Below are 17,171 nucleotides of genomic sequence, written 5' to 3' on the forward strand. Positions count from 1 at the left end.
TTAGCATTATGAGGACATAGTTGCCCATCATGTTAACAATAACCCCCTTATTTCCTAAGCATCCTGGCCACAAAGGAGCAGTTCACAGACTGTGCCGGTCCGCAGCTTGCTGGGAGTTTTCTCACGTCTGCTCCTCCTGGCTGCCAAGTCTTGCAATCTGGATCTCTCTCTCCATTGCTGGAGTATTTTCCTGACGCAGGACAAGGCCTCCAGTCCCCCACACCCTCCTCCCTGGGCCGTCCTAGCGCCTGGGCACTGAATGAGCAGAGCTCTCCCTCGGGGAGCAGTGATGCCGCTCGTCCTTGCCTGCTCCTCGGGGAAGCAGGACACGGGGACTGTGGGTAGCGCTGAGCTGGACGAGCCCCTGCGGCTTGCCCACGTCCTGCTGGGGACTTGTTTCGAGCCTGGGGGAGAGGCTGGGCCCCAGGTTGGTTTCTGTGAAATATCTGCTGTGTGTGCCTGTGTTGTTTCACCGCTCCACCCAGGAGCAGCACAGACCATCCGCACACGCGGCCTCAGCCTCACCAAGGCAGTTTGTGCCTGAAAGTCTGCAAAGAAGAATTTTCCCACCTATTTATTTGGTGCAATAAAAGAGATCACATTCACCCCAAGAGCCGTGTCTGCCCTGTCCTCACACCAGGACACGAGCTCACACCCACCGCCGGAAGTCAGCGGCAGAAATTCACGTTTTTTCTGCGCGTGCCCCGGGCAGCCGAAGCGCGGGGCAGCACCACTTGGGGCATCTTCCCCTGGCTGCTGTCCCGAGCAGACGCTCCTATCTCGAATTCAGTCGCCTGTGTTTCACTAAAGCACGTTTACCAGAAAGACATCCCATCCTGATTTGAAGATGTCAAGAGATGGAGACTCCACCTTAGGTGGAGAGCACATACTTATCCCAAATTACAGCCATTGCAAGGTATAAGAATTACCTGCTAATTACAGACCAAATAAATACACAGTGCAACTTTATTGATGCAGCATCAGTCACACACACATTAGATATATTCTATATCTCTGGCTTGTCAAACACACGGCCAGCGGGCCACCAAGCCATTTTCCGTGGCCCGAGGTCCCTCGCTGGGGACAGGCAGGTGGGGGAAGGGAGGGGAGCTGCTCACCCCTCGGGGCTGGGCTCATCGCCCCCGCGGGCAGCCGGGCACCACGGTGAGCGGGCCCGTACAGATGAGGGGCTCCAGTGCAGCGGCCACCTCGCTCCGGCCCCCCTTGGGCAGCGCCAGCTCGTGGGGCTGCTCTGCTCGAGGGATGGGGATATGAAGCCATTTATTTCTCCCCTTCGGTCTCTGGGGCAGGGGCTGGCTGGATGCAGAGTGGGTCCCTCCCCGCCTGCCCCTGCCCACCAGCAGCTACCATGAACCTGGCAGTATGGCCGCACAGGCAGGGTCTCTCTGGCCGGCCCAGGACAGAGGGTGTAAAGGGGTCTTTGTCTTGGGTTATAATAACTGACTGGCCTGTGGGGCTAGCTGACAGCGCTGCCCATGTGGGACCCAAACCCAGTAATGACTGGGCTGCCCCAGCCATGACACACAGACACCGGGACTGGCCCCAGGAGACAAAAATCCTAGTCCTGCCCTGACTCCCCATCGGCATTTGAGGTGCACTTGGCATATGATGGCAGCACCTGCACGTGTCAGGCTGTGCCGTACATATTATGACTATACCTGATGGGTGGGGGTCCATGTCAACACCACAGTATCACTATATCGTAATAAAATGGCGATTTTGAATTGGTGAGTTGTTTTTTACTTCACCTGTCTCTGCCAAACTCGTTTTTCTATGACTAAAATTAAGTTTGGCTCTATTAGCCACAGGGCCTACGCTACGCTCAAAAAATGGCGAATCAGAGGAAACGAAAATTGATGCAGAATGTCGAGTTTTCAGGGATAGTTGGACCGCTGATTTTTGTGTTGTTGAACAAAACGGGAACATCCTGTGTCTGATTTGCCAAGAGAAAGTGGCTGTCGGCAAGGAGTACAACGTGGAGCACCGTTATTCTACAAAACACACAAAGAAATGTGGCAGCGCGGTGGGCGCAGTAGACTTGCTCGGGTGAAGTCTCTAACACGGAGCATGACCGGGCAGCCGTCTGCTTTCAGAGCTGTGAGGCAGAAGTCGGAGGCAGCGACCACGATCCGTCTCCTGATATCCGAGGCAATAGCTAAGAGAGGGAAACCACTGTCTGATGGAGAATTTGTGAAAGATGGTTTGGGCAGATTTACTGATAAACAGTCAATCCACACGTCCAAGCCTTCATTCACAAGCTGCAGTTGTTTCAGAAACAGTTGAATAAGAAGAATGTCACCCATCTCACAATACCGGGATGCGCTGGGACTGTGACCCACGACAAGTTTTCTGCACCGATCAGCCGTCCGCTGGACGAATTCAAACAAAGACGTGCGGATTTCAGGGAACGCAGCGACGAGCTGGACCTGTTTGCAGATGCATTTGGAGCGGATGCCACCGATGTTCCTGGCACGACATCTATCAAAGACAGAAACACCCAATTACTGGTGGGGGCACATTTCTCACAGGCGGGCCACTCTCTCCCCAATCTCTCAGTCCTGATCCTCCCTCAGCTTCCCGCAGGAGCAATGACTCGATTTTACCTGCACTGCTGCCATGCCCCGAGGTGTCACAGGGCTGCCCTCTGCCGACACGCAGTGTTCATCCAACCGGAGCTTAAAAGCAGAATTCAAATCCACATCATGGAAAACTAGTGTCACAGGCTTACTGAGAATACCGGAGTATGTAAGTGCAGGACGGGCTTTGCAAGAATTGAATCTCAAAGGAGCATCTCGGTTAGACACCTGTAGCAGGACTACAGCCCACTGGTTCAAACTCAGCTGTTTTGGTTTTTCATTCCAGTTTATACTTGACTAACACAGAGCTTGGACACTGGAATGACATTTTAAATGAGGAGTCCAGCCATTGACTACGAACTTGGAAAAAACTCAGTTTAAGTAGAAGTCTGGGGACAGAAGGATTAACATTTTATCTTTTGTATGTTAGGAGCTCATCTGACTCCCATTACCATTGCACCCACGTGCCTTACAGCCTACGGTGGATGTATCTTCACAACTTCCCCGTGAGGTAGAGAAGGATCATTCCCACTCACGGTCAGCGCACTGAGGCACAGAGGGACAAAAGGATGTGCCCAAGGTCAGCAGGGCAGGCTGTGGCAGAGGCTGGAACGAAGCTCAGCTTTCCAAAGTCCTTAGGTAACCGGTGACTGTGTTACTTCTCGGTAGAGCTTGCGTCTCCTCTCCTTTGCATGAAATGCAGGAGTAACCACAAACGCATGAAATACGCACCAGAAAGATAAGACCGAAGGCCAATGTTTCTATGATGAGGAATAGGAATGACTGGATCATTTCTTTTAAAAATTAGGGGAAAAGCCTCCATATGTTTCTCTTTCATACACCTCACTGCAGGATCACCATGCAATACAGCACAGCTTTGCTTCCCAAAGGCCAAAAAAACCCAACAATCTTTCTGTCTGCAAAACAATACAGTTTAAGTCTTTTCAAAGGTTTGGCTTCATTCAAATGATTTACATGTGTTGTTTCAGTACAAGACACAAGAGGCATGCAGAGGAAATGTATAAACTCAACACAAGTCGCACCTTCGACTAATTTAAGTTATAAAGTTAAAGTAAAAAAAAGAAAACCTTTTCTATCAATGACTAGACAGAGATCAATAGGATAATCAAGCTGCTTTAAAAGCCTACAGCAATCAACAGTAATTGGATGTACTTTTGCTGTCATTTCATCATCTCTCATATTTTTAATTAGTCACCAAACTTCAACTAACCTTTGGCTGGCTTCTGGGTAAAAATTAGCTTCCAGGACCTAATGACAAGGTCGTGGAGTGGTTAAGGCGACAGGCTATTAATCTTTTGGGCTCTGTATGTGTGGGTTCAAATCCTGGCCTTGTCATGAGTTATTCAGGGCTGAACCACTGGCTGTCCTTCTGCTGACTTCCCTAGGAACCAGACTGTCAAATGGTGAAAGTTGGGCAAGTGTATGCACTGGGCATATGTGTGTTTTGGGGGCTCTGGGCTCCAGGCAAGTGGGGAAATGTTAGCAGCCACACCTGTCATGCCCACACCAGGCCAGCCCACATAACACACATCCTACCTCAAAAAGTCGTCACTTCACAAGAGGTTGTGGTGGAGCAGCGCAGTGGGAACACCAAGTGGGCACTGTGCTCCCCACACACCTTGTCATCCCATTCCCAGTCTGGCCTTTCCCCTGGCGCGGCTTAGAAAGCCCCAGGAGTTTGGGGGATCTTGGGGCGGGGGGCACTTGGCAGCAAGCTGAGCAGCTGCCTGGACAGGCACCAGGAAGGAACAACCCTCCCCAGTAATGGGATTTCTCTGCCCTGCGCGCGGCAGGTCTCACCCCGCAGTGTTTTATCATGCACCCGCGTTCACCCCGCTGGCCCTTTTGCTCCAGCCTGACCCTCTGATCCCTGCGCGGCTTGGGAATGTCTTCCATTTTCTGCCGCCCGGGGGGGATTCCCTACCCAAGACGGCTCCCGTGAAGAGCACGATACCGCGTGGATGAGCGCCTGTTGGTGATGGACAGGAGGGGTTTCGGAGCAGGGGGGACCAAAGGGGTCACCTCGGTGCAAGTCCTCCTGTCCTTCCCACCAAGGGGCGGAGGGGACACGTGCACTCAGGGCCCTCGTTATCCCCCACGGGTGGTAAAAGGCTGTAAATTATTGTAGCCATTTCCCCGAGATGTTCGTCACCACCCTTCCCTCCGAAACGTCACACAGAGACATTTGGGGGGCAAGAGAGACGAGCGTACATTCGAGTATGCACAAGGAAGAGCTTTCCAGTCCAGGCTCACAGGTCATTTCCAGATATTTCGTACTTTCTTAAAGCAAATGGCACTTTTTTTGAACCCGAGCATCCCTGGGGAGAAGTAAAACCAGGCCAGATGGCAAGTTTCAAACGTCAGCCTTTCCATACAGACCACCGTAGGCAGCACGAGTTACAATCACCTCCGAGGAAACACTGGCATTTCTGCCAAACTTGTGCAGAGCTGGAAGGGTCTTGCTCAGACTTCCCCAACAAACTCGGAAACATTGTGAGATGAAGCTTGTTGGGCTGACAGTGTTTAAATCTTTGACCTCAGGAAGTGCTCCCCAAACTTTGCCTCCATATGAAGGACGCTTACACCAGGAAACTACGGCTATGGACCGCACCCAGAGTGGTGGTGGATGGGTCCTTCTCGGCCTGGAGGGAGGTGGGCACTGGGGTCCTGCAGGGTTCAGTCGTCGGACCGGTATTATTTAATATCTTCATCAGCGATTTGGACGAGGGTGTGGAGAGCACTCTCTCCAAGTTGGCTGATGATACCAAGTTATAGGGGAAAGTTAGTACACCGGAGGGCAGGGAGCAGATTCAGGCCGACCTGGACAGGTTGGATCAATGGGCAGAGAGAAATAGGATGCAATTTTAATAAAGATAAATGCAAGGTACTCCACCTGGGAAGGAGCCCCAGCACACCTATAGGTTGGGGAGTGTCCTTCTCAGCAGCTCGGAGGCAGAGAGGGATCTTGGAGTCATAATTGACTCCAAGATGAACAGGAGGCGGCAGTGTAACGAGGCCATCCACAAGGCCAATCGCACCCTGTCATGCATGAGCAGGTGCATGACTAATAGCTCAAGGGAGGTGATGCTCCCCCTCTACGTGGTACTGCTCAGGCCGCAGTTGGAGTACTGCGTCCAGTTTTGGGCGCCGCACTTCAAGAGGGACGCGGGGAATCTGGAGAGGTCCAGAGGAGGGCCACTCGCATGATTAGTGGCCATCGTGATAGACCCTACGGGGGGAGGTTGAGAGAGCTGAATCTCTTCAGCCTTCACAAGAGACGGCTGAGGGGAGACCTTGTGGCTGCCTATACATTTATTAGTGGACGTCAACGGGGAATAGGGGAAGCGCTGTTTCCTAAGGCGCCCCAGGGAGTGACTAGGAACAACGGGTGTAAACTAGCTGAGAGTGGATTTAGGTTAGATATTAGGAAGGAATGTTTCACAGTAAGTGCGGCCAGGATCTGGAGTGGGCTCCCAAGAGAGGTGGTGCTTTCACCAAGCTTGGAGGTCTTCAAGAGGAGGCTAGATAGTCACCTGGCTGGGGTCATCTGACCTTGGCCCTCTTTCCTGCCGGGGCAGGGGGGCGGACACGATGATCCATTGTGGTCCCTTCCGACTACAATCTATGAATCATCTTCTCTCCAAACAGGCCATGGTTTGCTGTCCGGTGAGCCCACACAACCCCAGACAGCCTCAGGCTTCCTGGGTATAAGCAAGAGTGGATTTTGGCCAAATGAACATCTCTCCTCACCTGCCGGGCCAGTAGAAACACATATAACATGTTCCTCCCCCACCGAGTTCCCTTCTCCTTCTTCGCGTGGAGAAGACATGAGTCCAGGAAGATGTGGAGGGACCCAGAGGCCAGCTCTACGCTGGGCTCCAAGCCTGCGCCCCAAACCCTGCGGGATCCCTCTGCGCAGGTACTTAGGTCTCAAGCGGACTGTGATCTTCAGGGTTCAGTAATGTTGCCGAATCTGGACTCCATTTCCTCGTGTTTTACCCTTGAGGTTTCTAACAAGATCCGCGAGAGTTCACGTGCGATGTAGTGAAATATCTTTGACCACGCTCGGTAGTTTCCCCGCGCGGTTATGCGCTTTGCCATTGTAAACGACAGCTTCACCCGAGAAGATCAGCTTGGGCTGAATTTGAGAGCACCTGTCCAGCGCGCCCTGAGGAAGAAAGAGAAAAGAGACAAACAATTGCACCATGAATCGCTGCAGGGGGATCCATCGGTGCTAAATCCAAAGCCTAGTCTCAAAGGAGCAATAAGGGAATAAGAGGGGCCACATACACGAATAACATTAAAGCACTGACTACACCTGTTGTTTCCACCCCCGCCCCCAACATTTTGATGACCAGTTGTTTGGTGAGGGCCAACCCTTCTCATGATCCAGCATCTGACTCAGCCACTTCAATACTGCAGGAATGGCCCAAGACCTTCCAGCACGGGTGCGGTTTTTTGGTATTGAGAAAGATTTTTTTTTTGTGATAGGAGCTGTAACAGGCATGACAAGGTGGCCGAGTGGTTAAGGTGAGGGACTGCTAATCCATTGTGTACTGCATGCATGGGTTTGAATCCCATCCTTGTCGTGCGGTACTTTTGTGGAGCGAGGTGGGCACGCTGGAGGGGAGGAACAGGATCCAGCTAGCTCTGGACAGGTTGCAGAGGTGGGGGCATGAGACTAGGCTGGGATTCAACACAGACAAGTGCAGGGCAAATGAGCCAGCAGCACACCTATAGGCTGGGAATCACCACTCTTGCCAACATGGTTGCGGAAAGGGATCTTGGAGTCATCGTTGACTCCAGGACAGACATGAGCCACCAATGGGAGGAAGTGGCCAGCAAGGCTAACCGCACCTTGTTGTGCATCTACAGATGCATCACAAGCAGGTCCAGGGAGGTGATCCTTCCCCTCTATGCAGCGCTGGGCACGCCGCAGTTGGAGTACTGCATCCAGATGACGGAGAAGGAGCGCATGCATGCATTTCCAAATCACAGACACAGCGCGTGAGACAAGCAGCCTGCACAGGGAAGAATTTGCATTTGTTTTAATCCGAGAACATTTAACAAGGATGGCCGCATATGTAGGGAACAGATAAGAAAGGCTAAAGTGGCGACCAAACTTAGATTAGCAACAGAAATCACGGACAACCAGAAGTCCTTCTTTAGGTACATGGGGAACAGGAGGAAAATAAATGGGAGTGTGGGGCCATTGCTCAACAACACAGGAGAGCTGGTTACCAGCACCCAGGAGCAAGCTGAACTCCTGAATGACTACTTCGCCTCAGTCTTTCACTGGACCAAGGGGAAAACAGCGCCAGGTGGAGTACAGGATGAGCACGGCAGGAATAACTGCCTTCCTACTATTGCTGTAGAATTGGCGTGTGATCAACTAAAAATATTAGACATGGACAGGTCAGTGGGACCAGATGATCTTCATCCAAGAGTGCTGAAGGAGCTGGCCAAAGTCACTGAGGACCCCTTGGTGAAACTCTTCCACAACTCGTGACGCTCTGGAGAAGTCCCTGAGGACTGGAAGAGGGCCTATGCTGTGCCCATCCACACGAAGGGCAGGAGGGAGGACCCGGGTAACTACAGGCCACTCAATGACCTTCAGTCAACTGAAATGTCAGAGGTATTGCCAATTAGCAACAGATGCAATGAATCTCCTGCTCTGTTCAGCATTGCTGAGGCCTCCCCTGGGGTCCTGTGTCCTGGTTTGAGCCACACGATTCAAGAAGGCTGTATCGGGAGTTGATTATGCACCAAGTGCTGAGATGCAGCTGCTTCTGGGGTGGGGCATGCTGGAGGCTAGGTCTACAGCACCCCCTGTCATGAAAGAGCCAGGTGCCTGGCATGGGTCATGGTTGATGCTCTCCCAGGGTAACCCTCGCAGCATCGTCATCCTCTGCTAGGGACATGGGGTAGAAGGAGCAGTTCTGCACAGGAGGTGGTAGGGATCGTTTGGGGTCCTGCCCCGCCCCCACCTCAGTGGCGTGGGCAATGCCTTTGGATCCAATGCAAGGAGGCCAATATTTCCCAACTACCTCCAAGCCTTTTTAAGAACAGCAAAGCTCACAGGGATGCACTGTATTGCCCAAGGATGCATTTAGGGACACGGTTCAAAGGAACCTCAGCCAGCTTTCTGTTTTGTGTGCTTATAACTAACTGCAGCTCAATGTTAGCCTGTAGACAACTCCCTGGCTGATGCAAAGGAACAGCTAGATGTTTCCCTTGCACCAACATTGACTGTGCTGCGAAACACTTGAGGCCACTTTTGAGATGCAGACTTCCCTGCTGCCACACTTCACAACACTGATGTCCAAGTTGGAGTTGCTAAATATAGAGACTCCCCTCAAGGAGTTCACTGGGGGTGATATGCAAGTCTCACACCACTAGCATCCTCCTTCATCTGCACCGGGTATTACTTGAAAGCTGCAGTCACGGACCAGGACACTATTGCCCTAGATATACAAATGCAGAGTAGAGATAGTTCCCACCCTACAGGAGCTTGCAGTGCAAGGACCTGGTTTCACAAAACCCAGCAGCATAGAGCCAAAGCAGCATCTCGGAGGCTGCTGCCAATGTAGTGCCAGACCCCGGCTGTTCCCAGCTTGGGCGAGGCGAGAAGGGTCGTGCAGTCATCGTTCCTCCGCCCTGCACAGCCAGGACTAAGCACAGTGACAGTCTGCAAGTTCCTGAAAGAGGCAAGGGACTGCTCACTGGACGTCTGCCCCAGATGGAGCACAGGCCGGACCCTGGAGGGATACGCCACGTGCAATGTGGTGCACTAGGGAGCAGCTCTGTGTCTAAGGCACAGTTTTCCAGAGATCCCTGGATGCAGCAAGACTCCAGCTTTCCCCACTGTGGGCCTGTGCACTCATGGCACAGCAAGACTCAGGGGCGGGAGCTGTCCCTGGCATGTTTTTACATGATGAACAACACGCCCAGGCACTGCCCTTCTCTTCTGGCAGGGCTCAAGGTTATGGCAGCTCTAATGCAGCCTTCAGTTTAGTACCCAGAAATGGGGCTCCAGCAGTCCACCATCCCGGTCCCTTGGATAGCGATGTGGTTATGAACAGTTCTTGTGAACACATGCTCCTGTCCTGTTAACAACAGGGCTAAGCAAGATGCTGCTCCAAGCTGGACTGTCTCCTACAGCTTAATCCCTCTAAGTAAGATCACCCATATAGTAGCCAAACATCTGGCTTGTATTTTATTATGAGTTTTGGCTTCCACATGGAGAGTCATTTCCTCTGAAGCATACACTCAATATTATGCAAAGGCTTCCCATGCTCATTCTCCACCGCTGCCAGGCACTGTGCTCTGTAGGATCGTTCCTGCAGTACATGGCAGGAGACGTAACAAGTGGAAGAGGCTGCAGATCTTCAGGGTGACCAATAACAGTGTCCTGGAGATCACCGGGGATCTTGCTCCAGAGGACCCGGCGAATGGGAGCTCTGTCGCCCTTCGGACGTATGCAGCCACTCGTGGAAGTGTCCAACCCCCAACCGCTACACGAGCTGGGCCTGGGACCCGGGAGTCCAGGGGTGGGAGCTGCGACCTTGGTGCCCATCGAGGGCAGCCACAGCTGTCCATGCCCTGCCATCCCCATGGGGCCTCGAATCTGCATGGGCTTTGCTCAAGCCGGTGGGCACCAGCCCAGTGTGAGTCCTGACCTGCCCCAGGCGATCTGCCCCAGCCCAAAGCATGCTGGGAGATTGCACCAGGCAGCAGAGCCAGGGGGCCTGAGTTATCTCCCTGCTCTGGGAGAGGGAGTCGGGGGCAGGCCAGGAGCCCGGACCCCTGAGCTCCCCTTGCTCTGGCAGGGGCTGGAGGGTTACGAGGGGGATCTGGGAACCCAGGCACCTGGGTGCCCTCCCGCACCCCAGCAAGCGCTCACCCACCTGAGTTCGGTCTTCAGCTCCCCCGCCACGTCTCTGCCCCCCACGGGGAGAAGAGAAGGGGAAGCAGAAAAGCTGGATGGGGAAAGGGCAAGAGGGGCTGAGCCCAGGGCAGGGCACAGAGCACCTCTGCCTGGACGCCCAGCCTTGCGCTGGGCACCAGGGGCGCCCGCCCCAACTACATCATCCCAGCCAAGGCTTTTTCTAGTTGGGGCTTCAAAACCTCCAAGGATGGAGATTAGAGAGCCTCTGTGGGAGCCTGTTCCTGTGCTTTACTAACTGCCTCCTGAGCTTTTCCTCTGATCTAACCTAAACTTGGCTGGATGCAACCTGAGACCAATACCCCTTCTTATACCTAGGCCAACGTCTGCCCGCAAAGGCCAGCCACCTCTCCTATTCCCGCTGTACCCAGCCTGACACCCCCACAGCCAGCTGCAGCTCCTGTCCCCGCTATACCCAGCCCATTGCCCCAGAGCCAGCTGCAGCTCCTACCCTTGTTTTCTGCAGCTGGTCACCCCTGCCAGACCCAGCCACAGCTCCTACCAATTATACCCAGCCTGATGCCCCCCAGATCCAACTTGGGGCAGCAGGGAAACTGAGGCAGGAATGGCGTGACCCGCAACCCAGCAGCAGGTTTCCAGCAAGTGGGGTGAGCACCCAGGTGTCCGGGTCTCCAGGCCGTGCTGCCCTCTGGCATTGCTAGGTCAGAAATCTGAAATTATTGTATGGGAAGCTCAAATCCATGGATTTTCTGCAAAACTATCCTACAAAAAAAGCGTGCAAATAAATCTTGTTCTTGCCGTAACATCCCTTTGCCGTATGCTGTTCTCATCACGTCCTCAGTCTTGATCAACAGCTTCTTGGAGGCGGTGGTGGCGGTGGCAGGCCCTGCCCCGGGCCCACACAGCGCGTCCCCAGCACCGCAGCCTTGGGGAGGCCATTGACCAGTGCCGTCAAGCCTGGCTACTCACACGGCTGGTCCAATATCTCAGCCCGAGCCCACTCTGGCCCGCTTGCAAGACAACTGCCGAGTCCTGTCCCCAGCAACGCTGGGCTGGGAGTGGGGGAGAGGAGACTTGTCCCCACCTGGATGTGGACGTGTGCAATGTGCCCAGATGTGCTTCCCAGATGTGGGGGTAGCAGCTGGCCTAGAGGACCTGCTGCAGCTGGAGCCTTTGGCTGCACCAGGCCAGGGCGCTGAGGGGGTTGAACCCTGACCCCATGTTCCCGGCGGGGACGTGGTCAATCCCCCACCCCGGGGCACCTGGAAGAAGGCCCCGGCCCAGCCCCGTCTCCTGGGACTGCAAGGGCGGGCAGCCGGCACTGCCCCGTGCACAGCACAGAACCGGGGGCCAGTTTCAGGCTGGATGTAAGGAAGAATTTCTTTATTATCTGAGCCCCCAAGGTCTGGAATAGCCTGCCGCCGGAGGTGGTTCAAGCACCTACTTCGAACACCTTCAAGAGACATTTGGATGTTTATCTTGCCGGGATCTTACGATCCCTGCTGACTTCCTGCCCCTGGGGCAGGGGGCTGGCCTCGATGATCTTCTGAGATCCCTTCCAGCCCTAATGTTTATGAATCTATGAATCAATGAATTCATGCCACAAAAAAATGCGTGTGCACTTTGAAGATACAGCATCATCTGTTGAGCATCATGCACACAGGGTCGGGACCAAGAGCTTTCAGCGTTGCCCAGCCAAGGTCATTGCAGGCCCGGCTGCCCGTGCTCTCTGGCCTGCTCTGTCTTCCTGGACCTGGTCCTGGGGAAGACTCCAAGCAAGGTATCCTAGAGGGGACCCTGCCGCAGTGGTCAGGTGGGATGAACGGGGACCCTGATTTCTTGCCGTGACCCCAGTGACTCCATTGCAAGAAGGAAAAGATGGCGGGATACAGCAGTGCCCTGCAGAACAGGGCCTGTGACCAGCCATGGCCTCTCCAGGGGAGTTCAAGCCCTGGCACCTCATGTGGACGTGCTCTGGTGAGATGCTCACGGCAGGACTGGTCCTGAGCACCCAGAGAGCAAGGGCAGGATGACCCGGACATTTCCCAGGTCACCTTTGTATCCCATGGTGACATGAGCGGGGAAGAGGGCAGGCTTGGATCCCACAAGCTGCCACAGCGCTGAGGGACCCCATGTCCTCACATTTACTGGGATCTCTGCATGTGTCAGGCCAGGGAGCTGGACCCCAGAGGTGAAAGCTCCCACCTGGACGGTACCTGCATAGAAATCCTGATGTGATCTGCCACCTGAAACCTGGCCCTGACCCGGCCTGAGGAAGGGGTCAGACTCCTCTGGGAAGTGGAGGAGGAGAAAACCCTCAGGGCAGATGGGAAGCAATGACTAGGGGAACGTGCAGGATGACGTGCTAAAGCAAACCCAAGCACCTTCTCTTCAGTGAAGCCCTTATGTGAGCCCAGGGAAGGTTTCATCAGGATTTGCAGAGAGCAGAGAGGCCTGAGGATCTGGCCCCGGGGCTCGGGGTTACCCGGGACCCTGCCCCAGGGCTGTCCCTGTGCTTCGCTGCCGGCCCCAAGAGTCACGGTCAAAGGTCGTCCGGGGCTGGGGACCCCCGCAGGCCAGGCCAGACCCCCGGCGCCCACAGCCCTTGCCCCAGGGGGATGAACACTCTGGTTGCCGTGGCAATGGTCCTGTTGCTTAAAAGTGTGACATCACAATCCCCAGCCTAACTGTCAGCCCGGCTCCGCCCAGCGCGCTCGTGGCGTCGCCGCAGCCAGTCGCACGTCCCGGTCGGCAGTGTTTGCGGAGTTAGTTGATTCGCTGTTAGTTGGTTTGTTATGTTTGTTAGGTCGTTAGTTCGATAGTTTGTTATTTCAGTAGTTCATTAGTTCATTCATTCGTTAGGTAGTTCGTTAATTTGATAGATAGTTTGTTACTTCATTAGTTCGATAGTTTGCTAGTTCAGTAGTACATTAGTTCAGTAGTTAGTTCATTAGGTAGTCACTTCTTTGGTTAGATAGATCGTTAGTTCCTTCATTAGTTAGACAGTTAATTAGTTCCTTAATTCAGTAGATCAGTAGTGTATTTGTTAGTTAGTTAGTTAGTTAGTTAGTTTAGTTAGTTAGTTAGTTCAGTAGTTAGTTTCCTGTCGTTCCCCACCCGAGCGGCGGGAGCGCGCGCCTGCAGGAGCCGTGAGTGCCCGTTCACGGGACTCACGGTGCCGTGGTGGGGCAGGGGCTCAGGCTGTGCCAGGCCCAGGATGCGGCCCCGGGCCTCGTCCCTGCTCTCGCCAGCCCGGTCCTCTCGCCCTCCTGCAGCTCAGGGCTGTGTTTGGTGCAGATGCTGCGGCGCGAGAAGCTGCCACCGCTGCGCCTGGGCTCCAGCACCCCGGGTGAGGGCTGGGCACGGCCCCCACGGCACCAATGGGGGTGGGTGGCACGGGAGGCTTCAGGCCCGGCAGGGTTTGCCTGGCAGGCCAAGCCCCGCTGTGCCAGGTCCAACCTGGACAGACCCGGCTCCGTGCCCCCAGCTGTGCCCCCTGCTCCACACCAGCAAGGTCCTGGAGACGGGGAGCAGGACTGGCCCCCACGGGCTCCTCACTCTGCCCCGGTCCTGGCCCTGCCCCTGCCCGAGTCTTGCCCGTGGCAATGGCCCTGCTGCCCTCTGCTCCCTTGCAGGGGGGGCCACACGGGCTCTGGGACCCCCGTCCTCACAGCGGTGCTCAGTCCCCCCAGCCTGATGCTCAGCCCTCGTCTCCCCTCAGCACCAGATGCCACCCTGGGCGCAGGCAGGCGGGCAGCAGACAGACTCCCCGCCATTAAGGGCGCTGCGGATTTACCTCCCCTGGGGGCAGGCCAGGAGCGGAGGGAGCCTGCACCCGGTGAGTTTGGGTCGCCTGAGCTGGGGGACTTGTGCGGTTGCATGGGGACGGGGCAAGGTCTCTGCATGGGGGCACCCCCTCTCCCTCCTCGGTCTCCATTCCCAGGGGTCGAGCGGATCCAGCCCCTCCAGCCCCACAGCACTTTCTTCCACCCTCCAGATGCCTGTTTGGGCCAGGAGACCCCTCCCCAGCCTTACTGCCCCTCATCCCTTCGTGCCCTGGCACCCACCCATTCTGTCAGCAGAGTGGGTGCAGCTGACGCGATGCCCCTTGTCTGCCCAGGACCAGGAGCAGTGCCGGGGGGAAGTGGAGGGGTGGGGGAGACCCTCCCAGCTGTGCGGGGCAGCTCTGCCAGGGCCGAGATGTGGCCGGACCCTCCCGCTGCCGTGAGTCTCTGCCCTGACCAGGGCTGTGTGGGGTCTGATTTGGGGGTCAGGGGTCTCTCCCCAGGTGCCCTGTGCCCCTCCCACCTCCATGCATGGCATGAGATCCCGGGGGAGAATCTCGCTCCCTGCCGACTCCACGGGCCCTGCAAGAATAAGGGAGGGGGTTGTGGGCTCATCCCCGATCACAGGGACAGTCCTTCCCAAACCAGAGTGTCGGAGGGCACCTGGGACCCTGAGTGGGAGGTGGGGGCTCACCAGAGATGGGTGGTAACAGCCAACCCCTGGCACCCTCAGGACCCAGGCCTGTGAGCCCTGCCCAACCCCAGGGCTCTGGGGGCTGCCATCCCTGCACCCTGGGGAGATGGGGAACTCGCTGCCCAGGGGAGTCCATCGCCCCAGCAGCTCTTTCCTTCCCCAGGTGGAGAAACCCCGTGGTAGGCAGTGCCGTCAGCAGCTGAGCGGGACCCAGGCGGGCTGGGGGCTGTGAGGGAGACCGAGTGGGCTGGGCATGGCTGCATGGAGGGGTGGACCAGAGGGACAAGGCTGGGGCTGGGCTGGGGGATGACGGGTGAATGCATGGCCAGAGGGACAGATGGGGTCAACCGGTGGCTACGTGTGCAGACAGGCCATGGCGTGACGTTTCCCTAACCTGCACCGTCTCGTTTGCTGCAGCTGGAGCTGGAGGCGCTTCGGGCCCGGCTGGCACAGGCAGAGCAGGACATGGAAACTGTGCTGTCCTGGTAGGTGTGGGGCTGGGGAGGGAGCTGGCTGTTCCTGTTGTGCGGCACAGGGCTCGGGGCACAAGCCCAGGGCCCATCCCACCTTCTGTGCATGTTTCTGCCTGGGGAAGGGGTGTTTTCTGGGACGGCACCATCCATCTCTCTCAGCCCAGTAATGGTTTTTTGTCTCCACAGCGCACGGCAAAGGGAGGAGCGGCTCCGGGTGAGTTTGCGTGGGGCAGGGGTCCTCAGGGCTGTGGGGCAGGGGAGGGAAGAGGCTGAGGCCAAGCTTGGCCAGGCTGGGGGACATCCCAGAGGCTGCTGAAGCTGGGAGCAGAGTCCCGACACATGGCGTGCGGGGAGAGGAGGGACCTGATGGGTGCGCAGGGAGGTAACGCTGGTGGGTGCGGGGCCCGATACGCTGGGCGCAGGCATGGGCAGGCTCTGACGGGCTGGGGGGATTCTCGTGCAGGCCCAAGTGGAGGCGCTGAGGAGCCAGAACCTCTTCCTGGTGCTGGCCCTCAAGGCGCAGAGGGAGCAGGGCTGCGAACAGGACGACAGCCCCATGGAGGTGAGTCCTTCTGCATGCCCCTGCCCCAGGGGAGGGGGAGTGTGCATGTGCCCGTGTGCGCACAGGGCAAGGCTGGCCCCTGCTGTGCCAGCCCCGAAGTGGAGGCGACGGGGGGTTGCCCTGGGGGGAGGGCTTGTGTGTGCGGCGCTGGGCACCATGTGAGCTGTGTGGATGGCACAGTGGGACCGGTGGGGTGACAGGTCTGTGCTGCACTGACCTCCCCTGCTCCCTGGGTTACTGCCCCCCAGCCTCCCCACATACTCCACCACATGCCAGCGCTGGCCCACAGGCTTGATTTTCTCTTCACTGCTATGTTACTTTTTCATTTGCACCAGACTCCCATGGATATGGAGGGGATGGCGGAGGAGTGCTGGCCACCCTGGAGAGGTAAGTGGGGGACAGAGAGGGCAGGGTGAAGTGCGGGGCTGTCCTGGGTAGCTGGTGGGCTCTGGGCCATGCTATGGCATGTTGCAAGTGGTGCTGTTTGCAGGTAGGGGAGTCCTTCCTTCTCCGGTGCTGGTGGGGATAGATTCAGTCCAGGACCCATTTCTGACCAGCTCCTTTTTGTGCAACCAGGAGCATTAGCAGCTGCCAGGAAACGGAGGCAGGGTCCCATGAGGTCAAGGGGACGCAGAGTTTGACAGAGGCGAGTCTTCGTTTGAGTGCTCGCCTCCATGACGGGCAGGGGTTCTGGAGAGAGGGGAGGCCGGGGCATGGGCTGGTGGAAGTGGTAGGGCTTGGGGGTTTGGGGTGTCTGCGAGGTGACCAGCGTCTCTGCCTCCCACCCCCAGTGCTGACACGGTGGCAGAGGGGAGGAGGCGAAGGTGGGGAGCACTGAGCAGGTGAGTTGCCAGGACTTCACCCCAGGGGTTTGGAGGTCAGAGCTTCTGGCCCAGGTCAGGCCTGCTGGGACAGAAATCCCCGTTGAACCAAGTGTGAGAACCACGTACTGCTCCCAGTTGAGGAGACTCTCCTTTACCCTTTGGTTGTTCCTGGGTGTGAGCAGAGGGGCCGAGATCCAACCCCATCCCGCTCACACTAGTTTCTTCTCACCTGGCCTGCACCCCACCCTGCGCGTGCCCTGATTCTGCCCTTCTCCCACAAGTTTCACCTGGCCTGGATGGTCCCATGCT

The 17,171-nt window shown here is 56.3% G+C and overlaps 1 non-coding gene across 1 annotated transcript; it reads left to right on the forward strand.

Moving 5' to 3' along the window:
* Positions 1-7,125: 7,125 nt before the first annotated feature.
* On the forward strand, positions 7,126-7,207 carry TRNAS-GCU (transfer RNA serine (anticodon GCU)). Its single transcript has one exon. It is a non-coding gene; the product is annotated as a tRNA-Ser (tRNA).
* Positions 7,208-17,171: the final 9,964 nt, after the last annotated feature.

Source organism: Alligator mississippiensis, chromosome 11 (genome assembly GCF_030867095.1).
Source record: "Alligator mississippiensis isolate rAllMis1 chromosome 11, rAllMis1, whole genome shotgun sequence".
NCBI lineage: Eukaryota > Metazoa > Chordata > Crocodylia > Alligatoridae > Alligator > Alligator mississippiensis.